The sequence below is a fragment of the Crocuta crocuta genome, unplaced genomic scaffold (assembly GCF_008692635.1).
Source record: "Crocuta crocuta isolate KB4526 unplaced genomic scaffold, BGI_CrCroc_1.0 scaffold8, whole genome shotgun sequence".
Classification (NCBI taxonomy): domain Eukaryota; kingdom Metazoa; phylum Chordata; class Mammalia; order Carnivora; family Hyaenidae; genus Crocuta; species Crocuta crocuta.
In genome coordinates this window covers 1,663,379-1,679,188 of record NW_027532162.1, presented here as the reverse complement: position 1 = coordinate 1,679,188, position 15,810 = coordinate 1,663,379, and the positions used below count along the sequence as shown (strand labels likewise).

Here is a 15,810-nt window from a genome sequence, read left to right as displayed (position 1 = left end):
GCCCCGCAGCTTGGGAAAGAAGGTCAGTGATCACACGGAGGCGGTGCAGCTCCGGAGTAGGATCTGACAGCAGGCAGCCGGATTTTCCCAGCGGGGTTCATGAGTTTGCTGTGTGGTTCTTGACGCCAGCCCTCTTCCCCGTCTCCCGTGAGACCCGCAGCGAAACAAACCCTTTTCTTGGTGAGATTGAATCTATTTTTCAGAAAGTGTCCAAGGTCTAAGTGGGTGTTGGAGCGCCAGTCGAGGCACCTGTGGGAGGCTGGCCTCACCCGGTGCTCAAGTTCTCCTGAAGGACTGGGGTGAAGTGCCAGAGATACTGAGTGGTGTGCACACGCGTGCAAATCCTCATACAGGGTTTCCTAGATGGGGATACCTTCATCAACCTGAGTGGCCCACAGGAATGAGAGAAAATTCAAGCTTGATGTGGCCAGTTCCCCAAATCTCCCCCCTTCCCAGCTCCCGTCTAGTTCTTGCACAAGACCCCCCACTGGGCCCATTCCCCCCCCCCATCATCCTGTGTCTCTCTGTGCCCTGTTTCCTTTGTCTCCACTTTCCACTGTCCCTGTCCAGAGGGGGCACAAGCAGCCTGCTTCCCTGCTGGTGCACCTCTGCTCTTAGCCAGGGGCCACTGGACTGGCCGGGGGAGTGGCGGCCCAGTGGCCCAGCCCGGCCGCTACAGTGCACACCCACCACGGAGCTTTCCCAGGGGTGCTCTCCCAGGCCGCCCACCCCCAAACCCGTGGGCCTCTTCAGCCCTCCTTTCAGACCAAGAGAGTGTTTTCAAACCTCAGGTTACAAACCAACAGTGGGTTGAGAGAGTCACAGCTATTGAAAAAGTAGAAGGGGGCGGTGCCTGGACGGCTCAGTCGGTTGGTTTGGCTCAGGTCAGGATCTCACGGTTCGTGAGTTCGAGCCCCGTGTTGGGCTCTGTGCTGACAGTACAGTCTGCTTGGGACTCTCTCCCTCCCTCCCTCTCTCTCAAAAAGTAAATAAACTTAAAAAAATAGAATGGAATAGAAAATGTACATCACATATTTGAGGCTAAGTATTGTCATCTGTGTGTGTAGACATGTACATGTGTGATACACAAGTGGGTTGTGCTGTAAAATTCAAAAAGTTTGGAAGCTACTTGCCTGGACAGTTAGTATAACTGTTTTCTATTTTACTGCGTGTCACAGTCCCTCCTGAGGGGATATTTAATATTTTAGTGGGAGAAGTTACCAGCATATTGAAGCCCAAGTAAGACCTCCCCCCCCCCGGGGGTTGGAGCCGATGGTCTTCGCGTGGGTGTCGCTTAAGGGCCTGATCATCACATTCAGGGAGAGGCCGGTGAGTCCCCATTCTCGGCGAAAGCCCCCCAACACTGTATGATGCGTACTTTCCCTTCCTCTGGAAAACAAACAGGACTGCCCTCGGAGCTGTTGCTCTCATATCTGTGTGCACGTCTTCTCCCAGAAACAGCAAACAGAACATGTAATGCTACGTAAATCCCTGTGAGAAATTTCTTTGTCCAGAAATGGTGTCAGCTTGTTGTTCTTCGTTGCCATGGGGAACACAGAGGGCTGCCTTTGAAACGCAGAGGAGACCTGTGATTGGCCCTCCTTGCTGCCCATCACTGCGGCCCAGCAGCCTGAAGCCACAGAGGACAGAGCACCCACCCCCAAAGCAGTTGCCCCGCTGGGGGCAAAATGATTTGTGCTGTCTTCCTCCAGTCCCCAAAGCAGGGCTTCCAGAACTTGCTCAGGCCGTTGGAGAAGCGACAGGAGAGGTGGAGGGGGAGAGGAGAGGGAGCAGGTCACACCAGAGGAGGGCTCCACCCTGGCCTGTACCCGAATCTATTCATTCTCAATGTGGCTTGAGGCTGCTTTGGGAAGAGAGTAAAAGGAGTCCCAGAAAACCCCTCTGATGGATCTTTGAAACTTCCACCTTGTTGCTTATTTTAAGAGAACCAAAAATAGCCCAGCCTAGAGAATTTCTGGCAGTCTTATTTTGGCAAAGTCTTTAAAAGAGCCCTTGCAATATAGTGTGAGGCAGAAGGTGGAAGCGAGCACCTGGCGGACGGTGTCCCAGGACGGTGGTCTGGGCGGGCCTGGGGACCCGGAGCCCAAGGACCAACACACAGAGGCTCTGGAGCCTGGGGTACGGGAAGCAGCCGGGACCTGACCCTTTCAGGTGAGAGTCGTTGCAACTTGCACCAGGCAGGAAAGGGCACCCAAAGCTCTGGAGGGGAACCGACCAGGAGGGAAAGGGGGAGCCCCTCTGGTGACCTGGGTTGAGCACAGAGTCCAGGGGTCTGTGCACAAGGGCTGGCTGCTTGTTGGCCAGTCGCCCTGACGGGGTTGCTTGGGAGAACAGCATTCTCTGGTCTGGATTCAGACAGCTGTGCCCTTCTAGGGCCCAAGCGGGGGCGCCACCGGAGCCCGACTCCGGGTAGCAGGACTCCACTGCTGTGGCTGGAGGACAGACACCTGTTGGGCTGCTGGAGCCAGAACCACGGACTCACTGTCCAGGGTTCCGGAACGTTCCACAGGGGAAGCTGCAGGAGGAGATGCTGGACTTCCTGCCTCTACTCACATGAGTCATGGGAGAAATACAAGAAGGAAGACTGGCTTGAGCTGGTCACACTGGTCTCAGCCCTGGTCTGGGGACCTTCATAAGCCTTCTTGAGAAGGGAAGAATGAAAAGCCCTTTCCGTTGCCTCAGTGTCGGCTCATAAACACGGGTAGGGTTGGCCTGGGGCCTCCCAGGGCCGGGCCCGCCGGGATGGGTGCCACCGCAGAGGCCCTTGGGGAATCACTGATGACGTTGGGGGTGGCGGGGCCAAGGTCCGGGGCCAAGCGGGTGCCCCCGGCTCCGGAGGCTGCCATAGACGCCGGAGGCCGAGGGTCCAGGCTGGAGCGGGTGCTGCGGTGGCCTCTCTGCCCCGGGCACCCAGACCCCGAGAACGCTGGGCACCCGGGCGAACGGCCACCCGGTGCACGACTGACTGAGACCCAGCTTCCTGGGTGTGGGAGGAGCCCAGGGAGGAGGGAAAGGAAACTCCAACCAAACACAGACGGCGACATCCCCCCTCAAGGAAAACGCCGAGGCCCAGATGGCTTGAGTCACCTTCAGCCCCACCCACCTGCGCGTGTGTCTAGAGCACAGTGTGTGCGCGTTGCGTGTGCATGGCTGTGCGGGAGCGTGAGTGTCGGCCAGTATGGGGATGAGTGTGTGGTGCGAGGGCACGGGAGCCTGCCGTGCCCAGGTGAGTGTGCGCGTGGCTGTGGACGTGTGTGCGGCGACACGTGTGTGTGAGCGGGGCCGCGCTCAGGAATGCAGGTCTGTGAGCCCGTGTCGGCAAGTGTGCCGGTGAGTGTGAGACCGAGTGTGTCCCAGCGGCGGTGCAGTGTCCGTGAGCGGGGCTGCGCGGGCGAACCGGGTGACGCCATCGCTCCCGGCCGCCACACAACCTGCACCTCTGGGGCCCACACGNTTACGAAGCCCTTATTTAAAAGTTTATACTGAGTCATTCCTCTGCAGATGAACCTCTGACTGATTCATAATCGGGGAGCTGCAGTGGCCTCGAAGGCAGGCGGTACTGGGATCCAGTTTGGGGCAAAATGCACACATTCCACCTTTGATACATAGGGAAAGGTCAGACCGGGCCCCCAGAGGTGCAAAAAATGAAAAGGATGCCTGCCACGGTATTTAAAATTTCATCTCCAGGCGCCAGGCTGTCGCTCACGTACGCTTTGCCACGTTTTCACGCCGTCACCCCATTTGGGGACATCTATTTAATATCGAGACCTGTAGAGAGAATTCCGTGTGGAACATTCTTTACCCTTAATTTGCAAATCTGTAAACAACAGGGAAATGGATGAACTGTTGTGGACGTGCTTTGAAATTTAACAACCCTTCAGATAATGGTTCATTGAAGGAAACAGTTTTATTTCACGTTTTTCCTATGAAGCTCTGAATCAGATTTCAGACAGAGACGGGGGTGTGTGAGTGTGTGTCGTGTGTGTGTGTGTGTGTGTGTTCATTTATTTTTGTGGAGTCATAAAGGCTATGTTGAGTAGCGTTACCTTACCGCCTCTTAATTTACATTCACAGCATTCAACAGAGGAGGAGCCATAATTTTTTCCCCCCTGGCATTTGTCGTGAATACACACTGGTGAAGCCTTTGGAAACGTTTTCTGTAATCTTCTATTATGTGTCTAAAACCCTTATTGAAAGAAATGGCCAGGTGGACCATCGGTTGGTGCTAAAATCTGTGCGTGTCTTCCACATCTTTGAAAATGGCCTGTTAAAAAGACTGCATCATGTGTAGGATGTCTGGCAAAATAGTGCATAGCCATTTGTTTTTCAAGTGCAAGGGCATATTTGCTTTTTTTTTTTCACCTTGTTGTGTCTATAAAGATATATATTTAGAATTAGTCTATAGATGAAGGATTCTTTGGCCAAGCAAAATAAGCCTTATTAGTACGCAAACCAGAAAATATCAGGAAGGATTGGAAATCCTCGTGAGTGGGGGCTCGTGACAAACCCCGGCAGACCTGGGACTCTAGCATCACTGGTTGAAATCGGCCCTCATCACGCATGAGGTTTAAGGTGTTAAGGTGGCTCCTCCAGCCGCCATCTGTTCCAGCTGTCACAATGCAGAAGCCAGGAGAGCAGAGAGAACTGGCAGGGAGAATTCCAGCTTTTTTTTTTTTTTTAAGACATTCATGTGAATTTTTCTGCGAGGGGAAAGGAGATCAGTTATTTTGCTTGGATTGTATCCATGCATTTTGGATTTAATAAGATGGCCTCACTCAGTGCAAAGGGTGTACAGACATTCCGCTGCAAACAGTGGTCAGTTGCTTCTGTTGATACCGTCAGAATATGCTTACTCGTGTTCGTACCTTGAAGAAAGTCCTTCATTTAACTGAAACATCTGGGCTGCTGCTTGTCACTTTCCCCTGTGTTTGGGATTTTGATTCTGTAAACATCCCGGCTAAAATCCCTTTATTTTTTCACCGTGCAGACCTGAGAGAGGCCTTTCTGGGGTACTGTCAGGATAGCTATGCTAATGCACTGAGGAGAATGATTTATCGCTCCCTTAAAGTCCTCTGTGATGTTAAAACTGCACTTGGAGAAAGATAAAATTGTCATGCTGGTGTTGCAAGTCTACACTGGCTCAGGCAAACAAAGGAAATTGCGTTAAATGTGCCCATCTCTATTTTCTCATCTCCGTATAGCAGGACTCTGAACAGCAAGTGATCTTGACTATCAAGTATTATGCAACAGCTGAGTTTCTTTGCAGTGGTCCGTTTAAGAACTGTTAACTTGGTAGAGGAGACATCTTATGACCAAGGGCACCTGCGTTGATCCGTAGACGCAGGACCCCTCGTGTGCTTCTTTACGAGTGTGAGTGTTCATAGAGGAAGAAGCATCATTTGGGGGGAATGGGGGGAGAGTCATAATGTTGACTTCATCCACAGAGACAGACGGGGAGGAGAGCTACAGGGCGGGAAAGAAGGAAGTGAAGGGAGGCCAGTGGACCTGGGAGGTGACCAGAGAGGGGCAGTTGAGGCCTAACCGTGGAGGCGATGCTTCGGCTCATTCTCAGTGGGAGGAGGGCAACCACAGGGAGAGGCCAGATGCCAGTGGGCAGGAGGGCAGTAGAGAGAGGTGAATGGGGGTGGGTGCCGCTTACATCACAGCAGGAGGCTTTGGGTCCAAAGGAGCTGATAGAAATAGAAGAGAATGTAATTTTAAACAGAAAGGAAAAATGTCAGGGGCGCCTGGGTGGCTCAGTCGATTAAGACTTCAGTTTAGGTCATGATCTCGAGGTTCATGAGTTTAAGCCCCGCGTTGGGCTCTGTGCTGACAGCTCAGAGCCTGGAGCCTGCTTCAAATTCTGTGTCTCCCTCTCTCTCGGCCCCTCCCATGATTACACTCTGTCTCTTTCTTTCTTTCTAAAATAAGCATTAAAAAAAGAGAATGGAAAAATGTCAGAAAACTATGTGTGCTTCTGTAATACCCATCATTCATTATTAACTAAAAAATACAAAACGGCTTTCTCATTTTAAAGAGGCTTTACTGATTGTTTTCTGCATAACACTGTTCTAGATGATTGGGGGGTGGGGAACTAACCAACCTAGGAAGGAGGAGATGAGGTTTTGTTTTTGTTTTTTAATCATTAGGCAGTAAAAATGTTTTTGNTTAGGTCATGATCTCGAGGTTCATGAGTTTAAGCCCCGCGTTGGGCTCTGTGCTGACAGCTCAGAGCCTGGAGCCTGCTTCAAATTCTGTGTCTCCCTCTCTCTCGGCCCCTCCCATGATTACACTCTGTCTCTTTCTTTCTTTCTAAAATAAGCATTAAAAAAAGAGAATGGAAAAATGTCAGAAAACTATGTGTGCTTCTGTAATACCCATCATTCATTATTAACTAAAAAATACAAAACGGCTTTCTCATTTTAAAGAGGCTTTACTGATTGTTTTCTGCATAACACTGTTCTAGATGATTGGGGGGTGGGGAACTAACCAACCTAGGAAGGAGGAGATGAGGTTTTGTTTTTGTTTTTGTTTTTGTTTTTTAATCATTAGGCAGTAAAAATGTTTTTCAATGGGATACTTTTTTTCTCCCAGTGCAGACACCTTGGGCTGAGGCTGGTGGGTAGTGAGATCTTGTAAATAAATATACGTGACTGTTGGTTTCTCACAACTCTCCAAAATCAGATGGGAATCTCTTGCTGAATTCTGTATTCCTCGAGATAAGTGGATCATTAACTGGGAGTTGGGAATCTTTTCCTCATTTAACCTAATGTTCAGTTAATGTGCCTTGAGCTCCCGTAATGTTCTTGTTACAGAGCTGGGATGAGAGATCTAGCACCCGCCTTTAAGAGCATGGGCTGCAGAAGTAGGGGACGGCACAGGACCAGGACTGAATGTGGCAGGAAGGGTGAGCCAAGGTGGAATTTAACACCCCGCCCTCAGGGAGCCGGTGCTCAGCTGGAGAGCGAGACCCACCTATGTAGTCATAAAACCAAGTGGTCATAAAATGTAGGCTAAAGTGAAGTAGTGGATTGTGTGGAAGACTGGAAGTATGGTGGAAANGGGAAGTCTGGGAAGGCTTCTGGGAGGTGGGTGTTGAGTCCCAACATGAGCGATGCCCCTGGGCCTCTTGCAGGGCCCCGAGAATGGCCGGAAGGAGATTTCTCCATTCCCCACCCCTGTGTTTTGGTAGGAGGACAGTTGGCTGTCCTGTGACTTCTTGCCGGTAGACCTCATGCTGGCGAGGCCGCTAGTGTGTGGATTTCAGTTGCTGTGTTTCCTGTGTTGTCCCCCAGCTCATACCAGGAGCCCCCGGGGGTCCACTGGCTGCCACTGCCAAGGGCCTGGTCTGCGCTGGGGAGCGGAGCAGTGAGCGGCAGCCTTTGCTGTCTCCGCTGTTTCTCACTGTAGGTAGAAAGTCTCAAAAAGTGGTGCTGAGGGGAGGGTGGAAATGTTAAAAAGCACCTTCCTCAGGAACCACTCCCACCCCATCCACTGCTCTGTCAGATCAGCTGAAATGCCCTAAATCTCTTTAATCCTTAAGAAATAAAAATTTTGGTCCTATAATTTCATTTCATGATTTATATTTTTCTAGGGCTTGCTCCATGCTGATTTTAACTATCTGTGTATATATGTATATGTATTTTTAATTTTTAATTTGTTTTGGAGAGATTGCAGGCAGGTAAGTGGCAGAGGACAGAGGATCTGAAGTGGGCTCTGCGTGGACAGCAGCGAGCCCCATGTGGGGCTTGAACTCACGAACCATGAGATCATGACCTGAGCCAAAGTCAGACAGACACTCAACTCAGTGAGCCACACCCAGGTGCCCTTTGTGTATATATATACTTTAAAGTTTTTTTTTTTAGTGTTTGTTTATTTTGAGGGAGAGAAAGAGAGCGAGTAGGAAAGGGGCAGAGAGAGAGAGGGAGAGGGAGAGAGGGAGAGAGAGAGAAAGAGAAACCCAAGCAGGAGAAAGAGAAACCCAAGCAGGCTCCAGGCTCCATGCTGTCAGTGCAGAGCCCAGTGCAGGACTTGATCTCCTGTACCATGAGATCATGACCTGAGCCGAAATCGAGAGTCAGATGCTCAACTGATTGAGCCACCCAGGCGCCCTTGTATCTACTTTTTAAATGCAGGTTTTAGGGTAACATTTTATGAGGCCATTCTACCAAGAAAGATATCAGGCCTGCTGTTCTGATACTCTGATTTCCTTTCTAATTTAAACTCTGATTCTATGGCAAAACCCAAAAGTATATTTATTAGAAGCTTGGTTTCTTTAGGTGGAGAGAAAAGCTAAGTCAGTTAACAAAGTGGGATGATAAAGCATTCAGGACAGTAGTAGCACCAGTGTGGTAAATGTGAGTCTCCAGGAGTCATGGCAATTGCAGCGAAGGTTTTCAGAGACCAGCTTTGTACTCAGGAGGGTTAATGCCCGGTAGGAGGCCTGCACACGCGTAGGTAATGAGGTTCCCGTTGGCCCTCTCCTGTCAGCGTTTGTGTCCAGAGCTGAGGTTTGGGAGAGAAGAGAGCTGCGCCAGATGCCCACACGGTAATTCCACGTGGTCTGGCTGATACTGTCTGCAGCCGGGGGTGCCTTGTAGCTGCCTCCCGGGCCTGTGCCCTGCTGCGCACCGTCTTCTGTTATGCTTGCTCCCCGCTTTCCTGCATTAAGAGGCTTGTATGATGAGACTTCATTAGACATAGTAACTTTCTTGGGTGCTTTTAATGACTTAGGAAGAACAGGCAACTAGTTCTTGTCCTTCCCTGCCCAGTAATGCCCTGAAGTTACAATTTTATTCTAGAAATTAAATCCTGTCCTTTTTGGATTAATATAGCCTGATGTTTGGGACGTTATTGCAGGGTAAATTAAGTGTTCTGCTCTCAGATGGCTTTTCTGTGTGAGAAAGGGCATGGCATGGCTTTAGTGCAGTATGTCTCAAGCTCCTAAGGCCCATTAAGTTTTATTTTAAATTTTTAAAAAAGATTTATTTATTTTTAAAGTTTATTTATTTTGAGTGAGAGAGAGAGAGAGAGGAGAGATGCCACATGAACAGGACAGGGGAGGAGCAGAGAGAGGGAGAGAGAATCTCAAGCAGGCTCCACGCCCAGCACAGAGCCTGATGAGGGGCTCGAACCCACCATCCTGAGCCAAAATCAAGAATCTGATGCTTAACTGACTGAGCCATTCAGGCGCCCTTATTTTTTATTTTTTAAGTAATTTCTGCACCTAACGTGGGGCTTGAACTCATGATCCTGAGATCTAGAGTGGCATTTAAGTTTTAATGCACATTTTAGAGCACATGCAATAATATGTCTGATTGTTTTGAAATATAAACATGCTTTGTCTCCCAAAGTTTTGAGTACAGTGAATTCTCCAAAAGATGCATTGTGTTTGTCCTTGGCTTCCCTAGGGTCCCTGAAGGCTCCCTTCACATCTACCACGTGTCCCTGGAGCTGTTCATTTGCTAGCTTGAGAAGGGTGCAGGGAGGAAGGCACCAGCTTTAAAGACCTGAATGTCAGCCCTGCCGTCTGTACTCGGTCAGGCTGTCGGTTCTCTCTGAATTGCTTTTCCATCTGCAAAGTCAAGCAGAAAGCGCCACGCACACCACATGCTTGTTAGCAGTGAAATGGATGCTAAAGCATTCTGATGTTAACATAGAGAATCAAGATGTGGCAGAGTAAGAACGTTAAAATCTTTTTTTTTTTTTAAATTTTTTTTTAATGTTTTATTTATTTCTAGGAGAGAGAGAGAGACAGCGTGAGCAGGGGAGGGTCAGAGAGAGAGGGAGTCACAGACTGAAACAGGCTCCAGGCTCTGAGCTGGCAGTCAGCACAGAGCCCGACGCGGGGCTCGAACCCACGAACCGCGAGATCATGACCTAAGCGAAAGTCGGACGCTTAACCGACTAAGCCACCCAGGCGCCCCAAGAACGTTAAAATCTTAGAACGTAAACATAATACGTCCTTGCCGATGGTAGGGACCATGGAGACTTTCTAGTTGAGTTCCTTCTTTTTTTACATGGGAGGCTCCGGGTGTTTGGGTGAGTAACTGTCCCAAGTCAGATAATGGCAAAGCATGGACTCTTCACCCAGAGTACAGTTGTTTCCTTATGTTTTGTACTTTTTAAGATTTGCCCCAGGGAAGCTGCTTGGCCTCTATTCTGACTTGGGATAATTGAGAATCCTTTGATCAGCACACGTGTTTTGAGAGCCTTCTCAGGAGCTGTGCGAGCTCTCAAAGCTGAGCAACAGTCAGGTAAGCCACCGTGTGGCCGCCGTCCCCGAGGAGCCCCGGCAGACGGTGAGCCAGGGCCCCTGGGCTGTGGCACTCTGGCGGGGAGGCACTGTGAAGGCAGAACAGAGGCGCTGAGGGGAGTGTGGGGGGCTGTGTAATTTGGACTGGGGGGTCAGGAGGTGTTTTCCAGGGAGGATGCGGGTGAGCAAGCTCACAGAAGAGGAAGGAGGCACTGGCTGGCGGATTGCAAGTCAGAGTCTGAAGGCGTTTCCTGCGGCTGTGTCAGGGAGAGGGCTCAGGATCAGGGAGTCGGCTGCCTTGGGTGCCACCTGTGTGCCAGCCTAACTGTTGAAGCAAGAGTTACTCCCATTTCACAGATGAGAAAAATGAAGAGGAGTAGGCCCGTTGGACTCGAGTTCGTGTTTTCACTGTTTTGTGCCATGTGGTCAGTTTACGCTGGATTACAGTCCAGGTTTGGATTTTGTTCACATTCTAGACTTTTTAGTTTTGCTTTCAGATTCTGGTGTTTTAGTTTTGCTGGTAAATAGTGCTTTTTAAAGAAATTACGTATGTTTCCAGTATATGTTTTTCATGTAGCCTTTCCTTCCTTCTAACATCTGTTTTGCCTATATTGACTCATTTTTCTAGCTGGTGTTCCCTCCATTTCTTCTCTCTGTTTTGAGTTCTTTTCTTATAGCAGCAACATTGCCTTCAATATCCTTTAACAAATTCAGTTAAGACGTTCTTTACCCCTGTGGTTCAGATGTTGCTTACACCTTGCTGAGTAGCAGTCCCAAACCTGATTTACTAATGGGTTTTCTTTCCCCTTTCCTCTCTTAATTTACATTTAAACGGGTAGTCTAGTAATAATGATACTGTTTAGTCATTATGTTTTTATCAGGTTTTACAGACAGTAGCTTGTTAGTGGTGAACAAGTCCCCGAGGCCTGGTCACTCTGCAGAGAGCATCAGGCTTGCAGTCCAGCACAGTCCCGTTTCTCCCTGTTCATCTGGGATTTAATTATGACTACAACTTACTTACGGGAATATCAGTTAAAGGCAAGGAAGCCTTCTCCACAGTTAGCAAGGAAACCCTTTTGCAGGAGATTTCAGTGGCTCTTCTGCTAGACCCACTGTTAAGTGTCGCGTGCAGAGCCAGGAAGGGGCTGCGATGGCTGGACTGAGGGAGGAGGCTTGTTTCATGGACGCCTGCATCTGCCCCAGGAAGCTTTGTGACTCCTGGCACACAGCTGGGCCCCTCGTTCACAGGGCCGGGTTCTTGGAGCGATAAAGGGTAGATTCCTTAGTTCTTTTTTTTTTTTTAATGTTTTATTTATTTCTAGGAGAGAGAGAGAGACAGCGTGAGCAGGGGAGGGTCAGAGAGAGAGGGAGTCACAGACTGAAACAGGCTCCGAGCTGGCAGTCAGCACAGAGCCCGACGCGGGGCTTGAACCCACGAACCGCGAGATCATGACCTAAGTGAAAGTTGGACGCTTAACCGACTAAGCCACCCAGGCGCCCCTAGATTCCTTAGTTCTTAACGTGAGTTAGGCTTTCTGGGTGCATGGCATGGTATTGGAGAGCAGGGGCCTCGTGTTCCTGGAGCCTGCTCTGCCTTCTTCAGGTTGAGGAATGTTCTGGTGCATCTTGGATGGGTCTCTAGTGTTGAGATGACAAGCTTCTCAAGGACAGGGTCACTTCATCCTATTTTTGGTGTGGCCTAAGATGTGCTCAGTAAAAACGAGACATTTATGGATGGAAAGGGCATGGGTTTGAAGTCAGACCCGGTTTGAATTCTGGTCCTTCATTTAGCTAACCATGGTGGTAAGTTACTTATCCTTTGTGAACCTTAATTCCTCAGCCCTGGAAAGGTAATTGTGAGGAAGAGAAGCGAGAATCTAAGTGAATGTGAGAATCCAGCCTATCATAAGTGCTAATTCCTTTTCCTCTTTCCCTTCCTGAGTGATTTCCTAGAGGGGAAACATGCCTTGTTAACAAGGGGAATGACGGGCTCTCTTGGGAGTGTGGCCTGGCCCTGGGGGCCGTCCTGCAGGGAAGTAGAGAAGCCACGTATTATTGGCCCCTAAAGAAATTACTTACAATGAAGAGTAAAATGATTTTTAGAAAAGGAAGTTTTGCCTGTGATGATTTTTGATAAATTAAAATTTAGATTTTAATTTTAGTACAGTATTTTTTTCTATTATTTAGCAGAATAATGTTCTACAGTTCATTCTGATCTCTGTTCAAATGTCACTTCTTTCAGGAGGTCTTCCCTGAACACCCTAATTAAAACAGCCCACACTCTCACTCTAGTCTCTTACCTTGCTTTTTAAATTTGTAACAGAAAACCTCTGTTCATCATCTTAATCCATGTACTGGGAGAGTGCCTGGAGTGTGGTAGGTATTCAAGTATTTGTATGGGTGAGTCTAACCACATTTTCTTTTATTAAGCCAAAATTCACATTAACATACAATTAACCATTTTAGAGTGTACATTTCAGTGGTATTTAGCATATTCACAATGTTGTACAACCACCAGCTCTCTCTAATTTCAAAACTTATTCATCACCCCATAAAAAACCCTGTACCCATTAAGTAATCATTCCTCATTCTCTCTTCCTTCCAACCCTGGTAACCTCTAATCTGCTTCCTGTCTCCGTGGACTTGCCTGTTCTGGACATTTCCTATAATAGGAATCATAATACAACAGGTGACCTTTAAAATGTCTAGCTTCTTTCACTTGGTTTTTGAGATATATCTAAATATAGCATGTTTAAACATTTTGTTCCTTTTTATGGCTGAGTAATATTCCATTATGTGTATATATCACAATTTATTTATCCGTTCATCCACCGGGGGACATTTGGATTGTCTTCCCCTTTTGGCTATTACAAATCATGTGTACAGGTTTCTGTGTAGACATGGGTTTTCGTTTCTCTTGGGTGAAATATCTAGGAATGGAATTGCTAGGTCATATGGTAATAATTCTGTGTTTAACTTATTTGCACCGTAGGCGTCATAGGGTTCCAATTTCTGTACATCGTTGCCAACATTTATCTCTCCATCTATCTAAGCTATTCTAGTGGATATGAACTGATATCTTCATTGTAGTTTTGTATTTCCTTACCTTAATGGCCAGTGATATTGAACATCTTTTAATTGTATATCTTCTTTTAGAATGTTGTCCATTTAAGCCCTTTGCCCAATTTTTAATTGGGTTGTTTATCTTTTTGTTGTTGAGTTTTAAGAGTTCTTTATACACACACACACACACACACGCACACACGTATTTATATATTATATATTTTTAACTCATTCATTTTTGAGAGAGCTAGAGAGAGGGAGTGTGAGTGGGGGAGGGGTGGGATGGGAGAGAATCCCAAGCAGGCTCTGCATTGCCAGCACAGAGCTGGACATGGCGCTTGATCTCACGAATCACGAGATTATGATGTCAGCTGATATCAAGAGCCGGATTCTCAACCAACTGAGCCACCCAGGTGCCCCAAAGGTCTTTATATATTTTGAATATTAAACCTTTATTAAATACATGGTTGACCAATATTTTCTTCCATTCTGTAGGTCTTTTTTCAGATTCTTAATAATCTCCTTTGGTGCACAGATTTCTTAATTTTTGTTAAGTCCAGCTTATCCATTTTCTTTCTGTTGCTTGTGCTTGTGGTATCAAATGTGAGAATCCATTGACAAATCTGAGGTAATGAGGATTTACCCCTATGTTTTATAGTTTTGGCTCTTACACTTAGGTCTTTAATCCATCCATTTCGAGTTAATTTTGTGTATGGAGTGAGGTGGGAGTCCCACGTCATTCTTTTGTATGTGGTTATCCACTTGTTCCAGCACCATTTGTTGAAGAGATTGTTCTTTCCCCATTGGATGGTCTTGGTACCCTTGTTAAAAATCATTTGGCCATAGGTGTTTGAATCTGTTTTTCAACTCTTAGTTCTGTTTCATTGGTCTGTATGTCCTATTGCCAGTGGAACACTGCTCTGAGTACTGTAGCTTTGTAGAAAGTTTTGAAGTAGTAAGAGAAGTGTGCGTCATTAAATTTAATTTTTCTTTTTCATTATTGCTTTAGTTACTTAAGACCCCTTGAAGCTTCATATTAATTTGAGAATCAGTTTTTCTCTTCTTGCAAAAAGAGATCAGTGGAATTTTGATAGGGATTGCATTGAATCTGTTTTGGGGAGTTGCTGTTTTAACACTACTCAGTCTTTGAATCGATGACTGTGGGGTATCTTTCTCCTTAATTACATCCTTAATTTCTTGTAGCAAGATTTTGTAGTGTCAGTGTACAAATCTACCTCCTTGGTTAAATTTATTCTTAGATATTTTATTCTTTTGGATGTTACTGTATACAGAATTGTTTCCTTAATTTTCTTTCAGATTTTTCATTGCTAGTGTTTAAAAACACAACTGAATTTTGTGTGGTGACCATATATACCCAGACTTTGCTGAATTTGGTTTTTATTTTTCTGGTAGTTTTTGGGATTTTTCTTTTTCTTTTTCTTTTTTTTTTTTTTAGTGTTTTTAATGTTTTATTTTGAGAGAGAGAGCAAGCAGGGGAGGACAGAGAGAGAGAGAGAGAGAGAGAATCCCAAGCACGCTCTGCGCTGTTAGCGCAGAGTCTGACATGGGGCTGGAACCTGCGAACTGTGAGATCACGACCTGAACCAAAACCAAGAATCAGACACTTAACCAACTGAGCCACCCAGGTGCCCCAGGGGTTTTTTCTATGTATATAGATTTTCTATATATAGAATCATATCATATGCAAATAAAGATAGTTTATCTTTTTCTTTCCAGTTTGAATGCCTTTATTTCCTTTTTCTTGCCTAAATGCTCTGGCTAGCACTTTTTCTAGAGTGTTGAAAACCAGTAGGGAAAGCAGACATCCTTGTCTTATTCCTGGTATTAGGGGAAGTTTACTGTCTTTCACCCTTGATTATGAGGTTAGGTGTGAGTTTTGTTTTGTTTTGTTTTTTTGTTTGTTTTAAATAAATGCCCTTAATCATGTAAAGGAGGTTCTCTTCAATTCTTAGTTGGCTGAGTGTTTTCTCATGAAAGGATGCTGAATTTTGTCAGATACTCTCTATGTTTCTATTGATAGGATCATATGGAGTTTTTTCCCCTCTTTTTTCTATGAGTGTGGTGTTTTACATTAATAGATTGCTGTATGTTGAACTACCTTTGCTTTTCTGGAATAAATCTCACTTTGTCGTGGTGTATAATCATCTCAGTGCCTTGTTGGATGTGATTTGCTACTATTTTGTTGAGGTTTTTACATCTATACTCATAAGGGATATCGGTTTTTAGTTCTTTGTGGTATCTTTATCTGGCTTTTGTATCAGGTTATCAAACTGCATTTTGACTGGACATCATGTTTCTTCGAATTTTGAATCCTGTCTTCTCCTCCATGTGTAGAAAATTTCAGACGGGTTTTGAAGCAGACAGGATGATGCTGATCGTGCCACATACCTCCCTGCTTCCTAGCACAAGGCTACCCGTCATGCCTTCTCACTGAAAATCCTGGCTTTACT

At 46.7% G+C, this 15,810-nt stretch overlaps 1 protein-coding gene across 4 annotated transcripts in view; it reads left to right on the top strand.

The window, feature by feature from the left end:
- The first annotated feature begins 3,199 nt into the window (after positions 1-3,199).
- The window catches only part of TRAF3 (TNF receptor associated factor 3), a 114,449-nt gene continuing 101,838 nt past the window's right edge, over positions 3,200-15,810 (top strand). For 2 of the 4 annotated variants that reach the window (XM_077776565.1, XM_077776564.1), the window contains exon 1: positions 3,200-3,351. The gene's annotated coding sequence lies outside the window, so the exon portion shown is untranslated. Of the gene's footprint in view, positions 3,352-10,257; positions 10,278-15,810 lie in introns of those variants that run through there. The other 2 variants (XM_077776561.1, XM_077776562.1) reach the window with 2 other exon arrangements.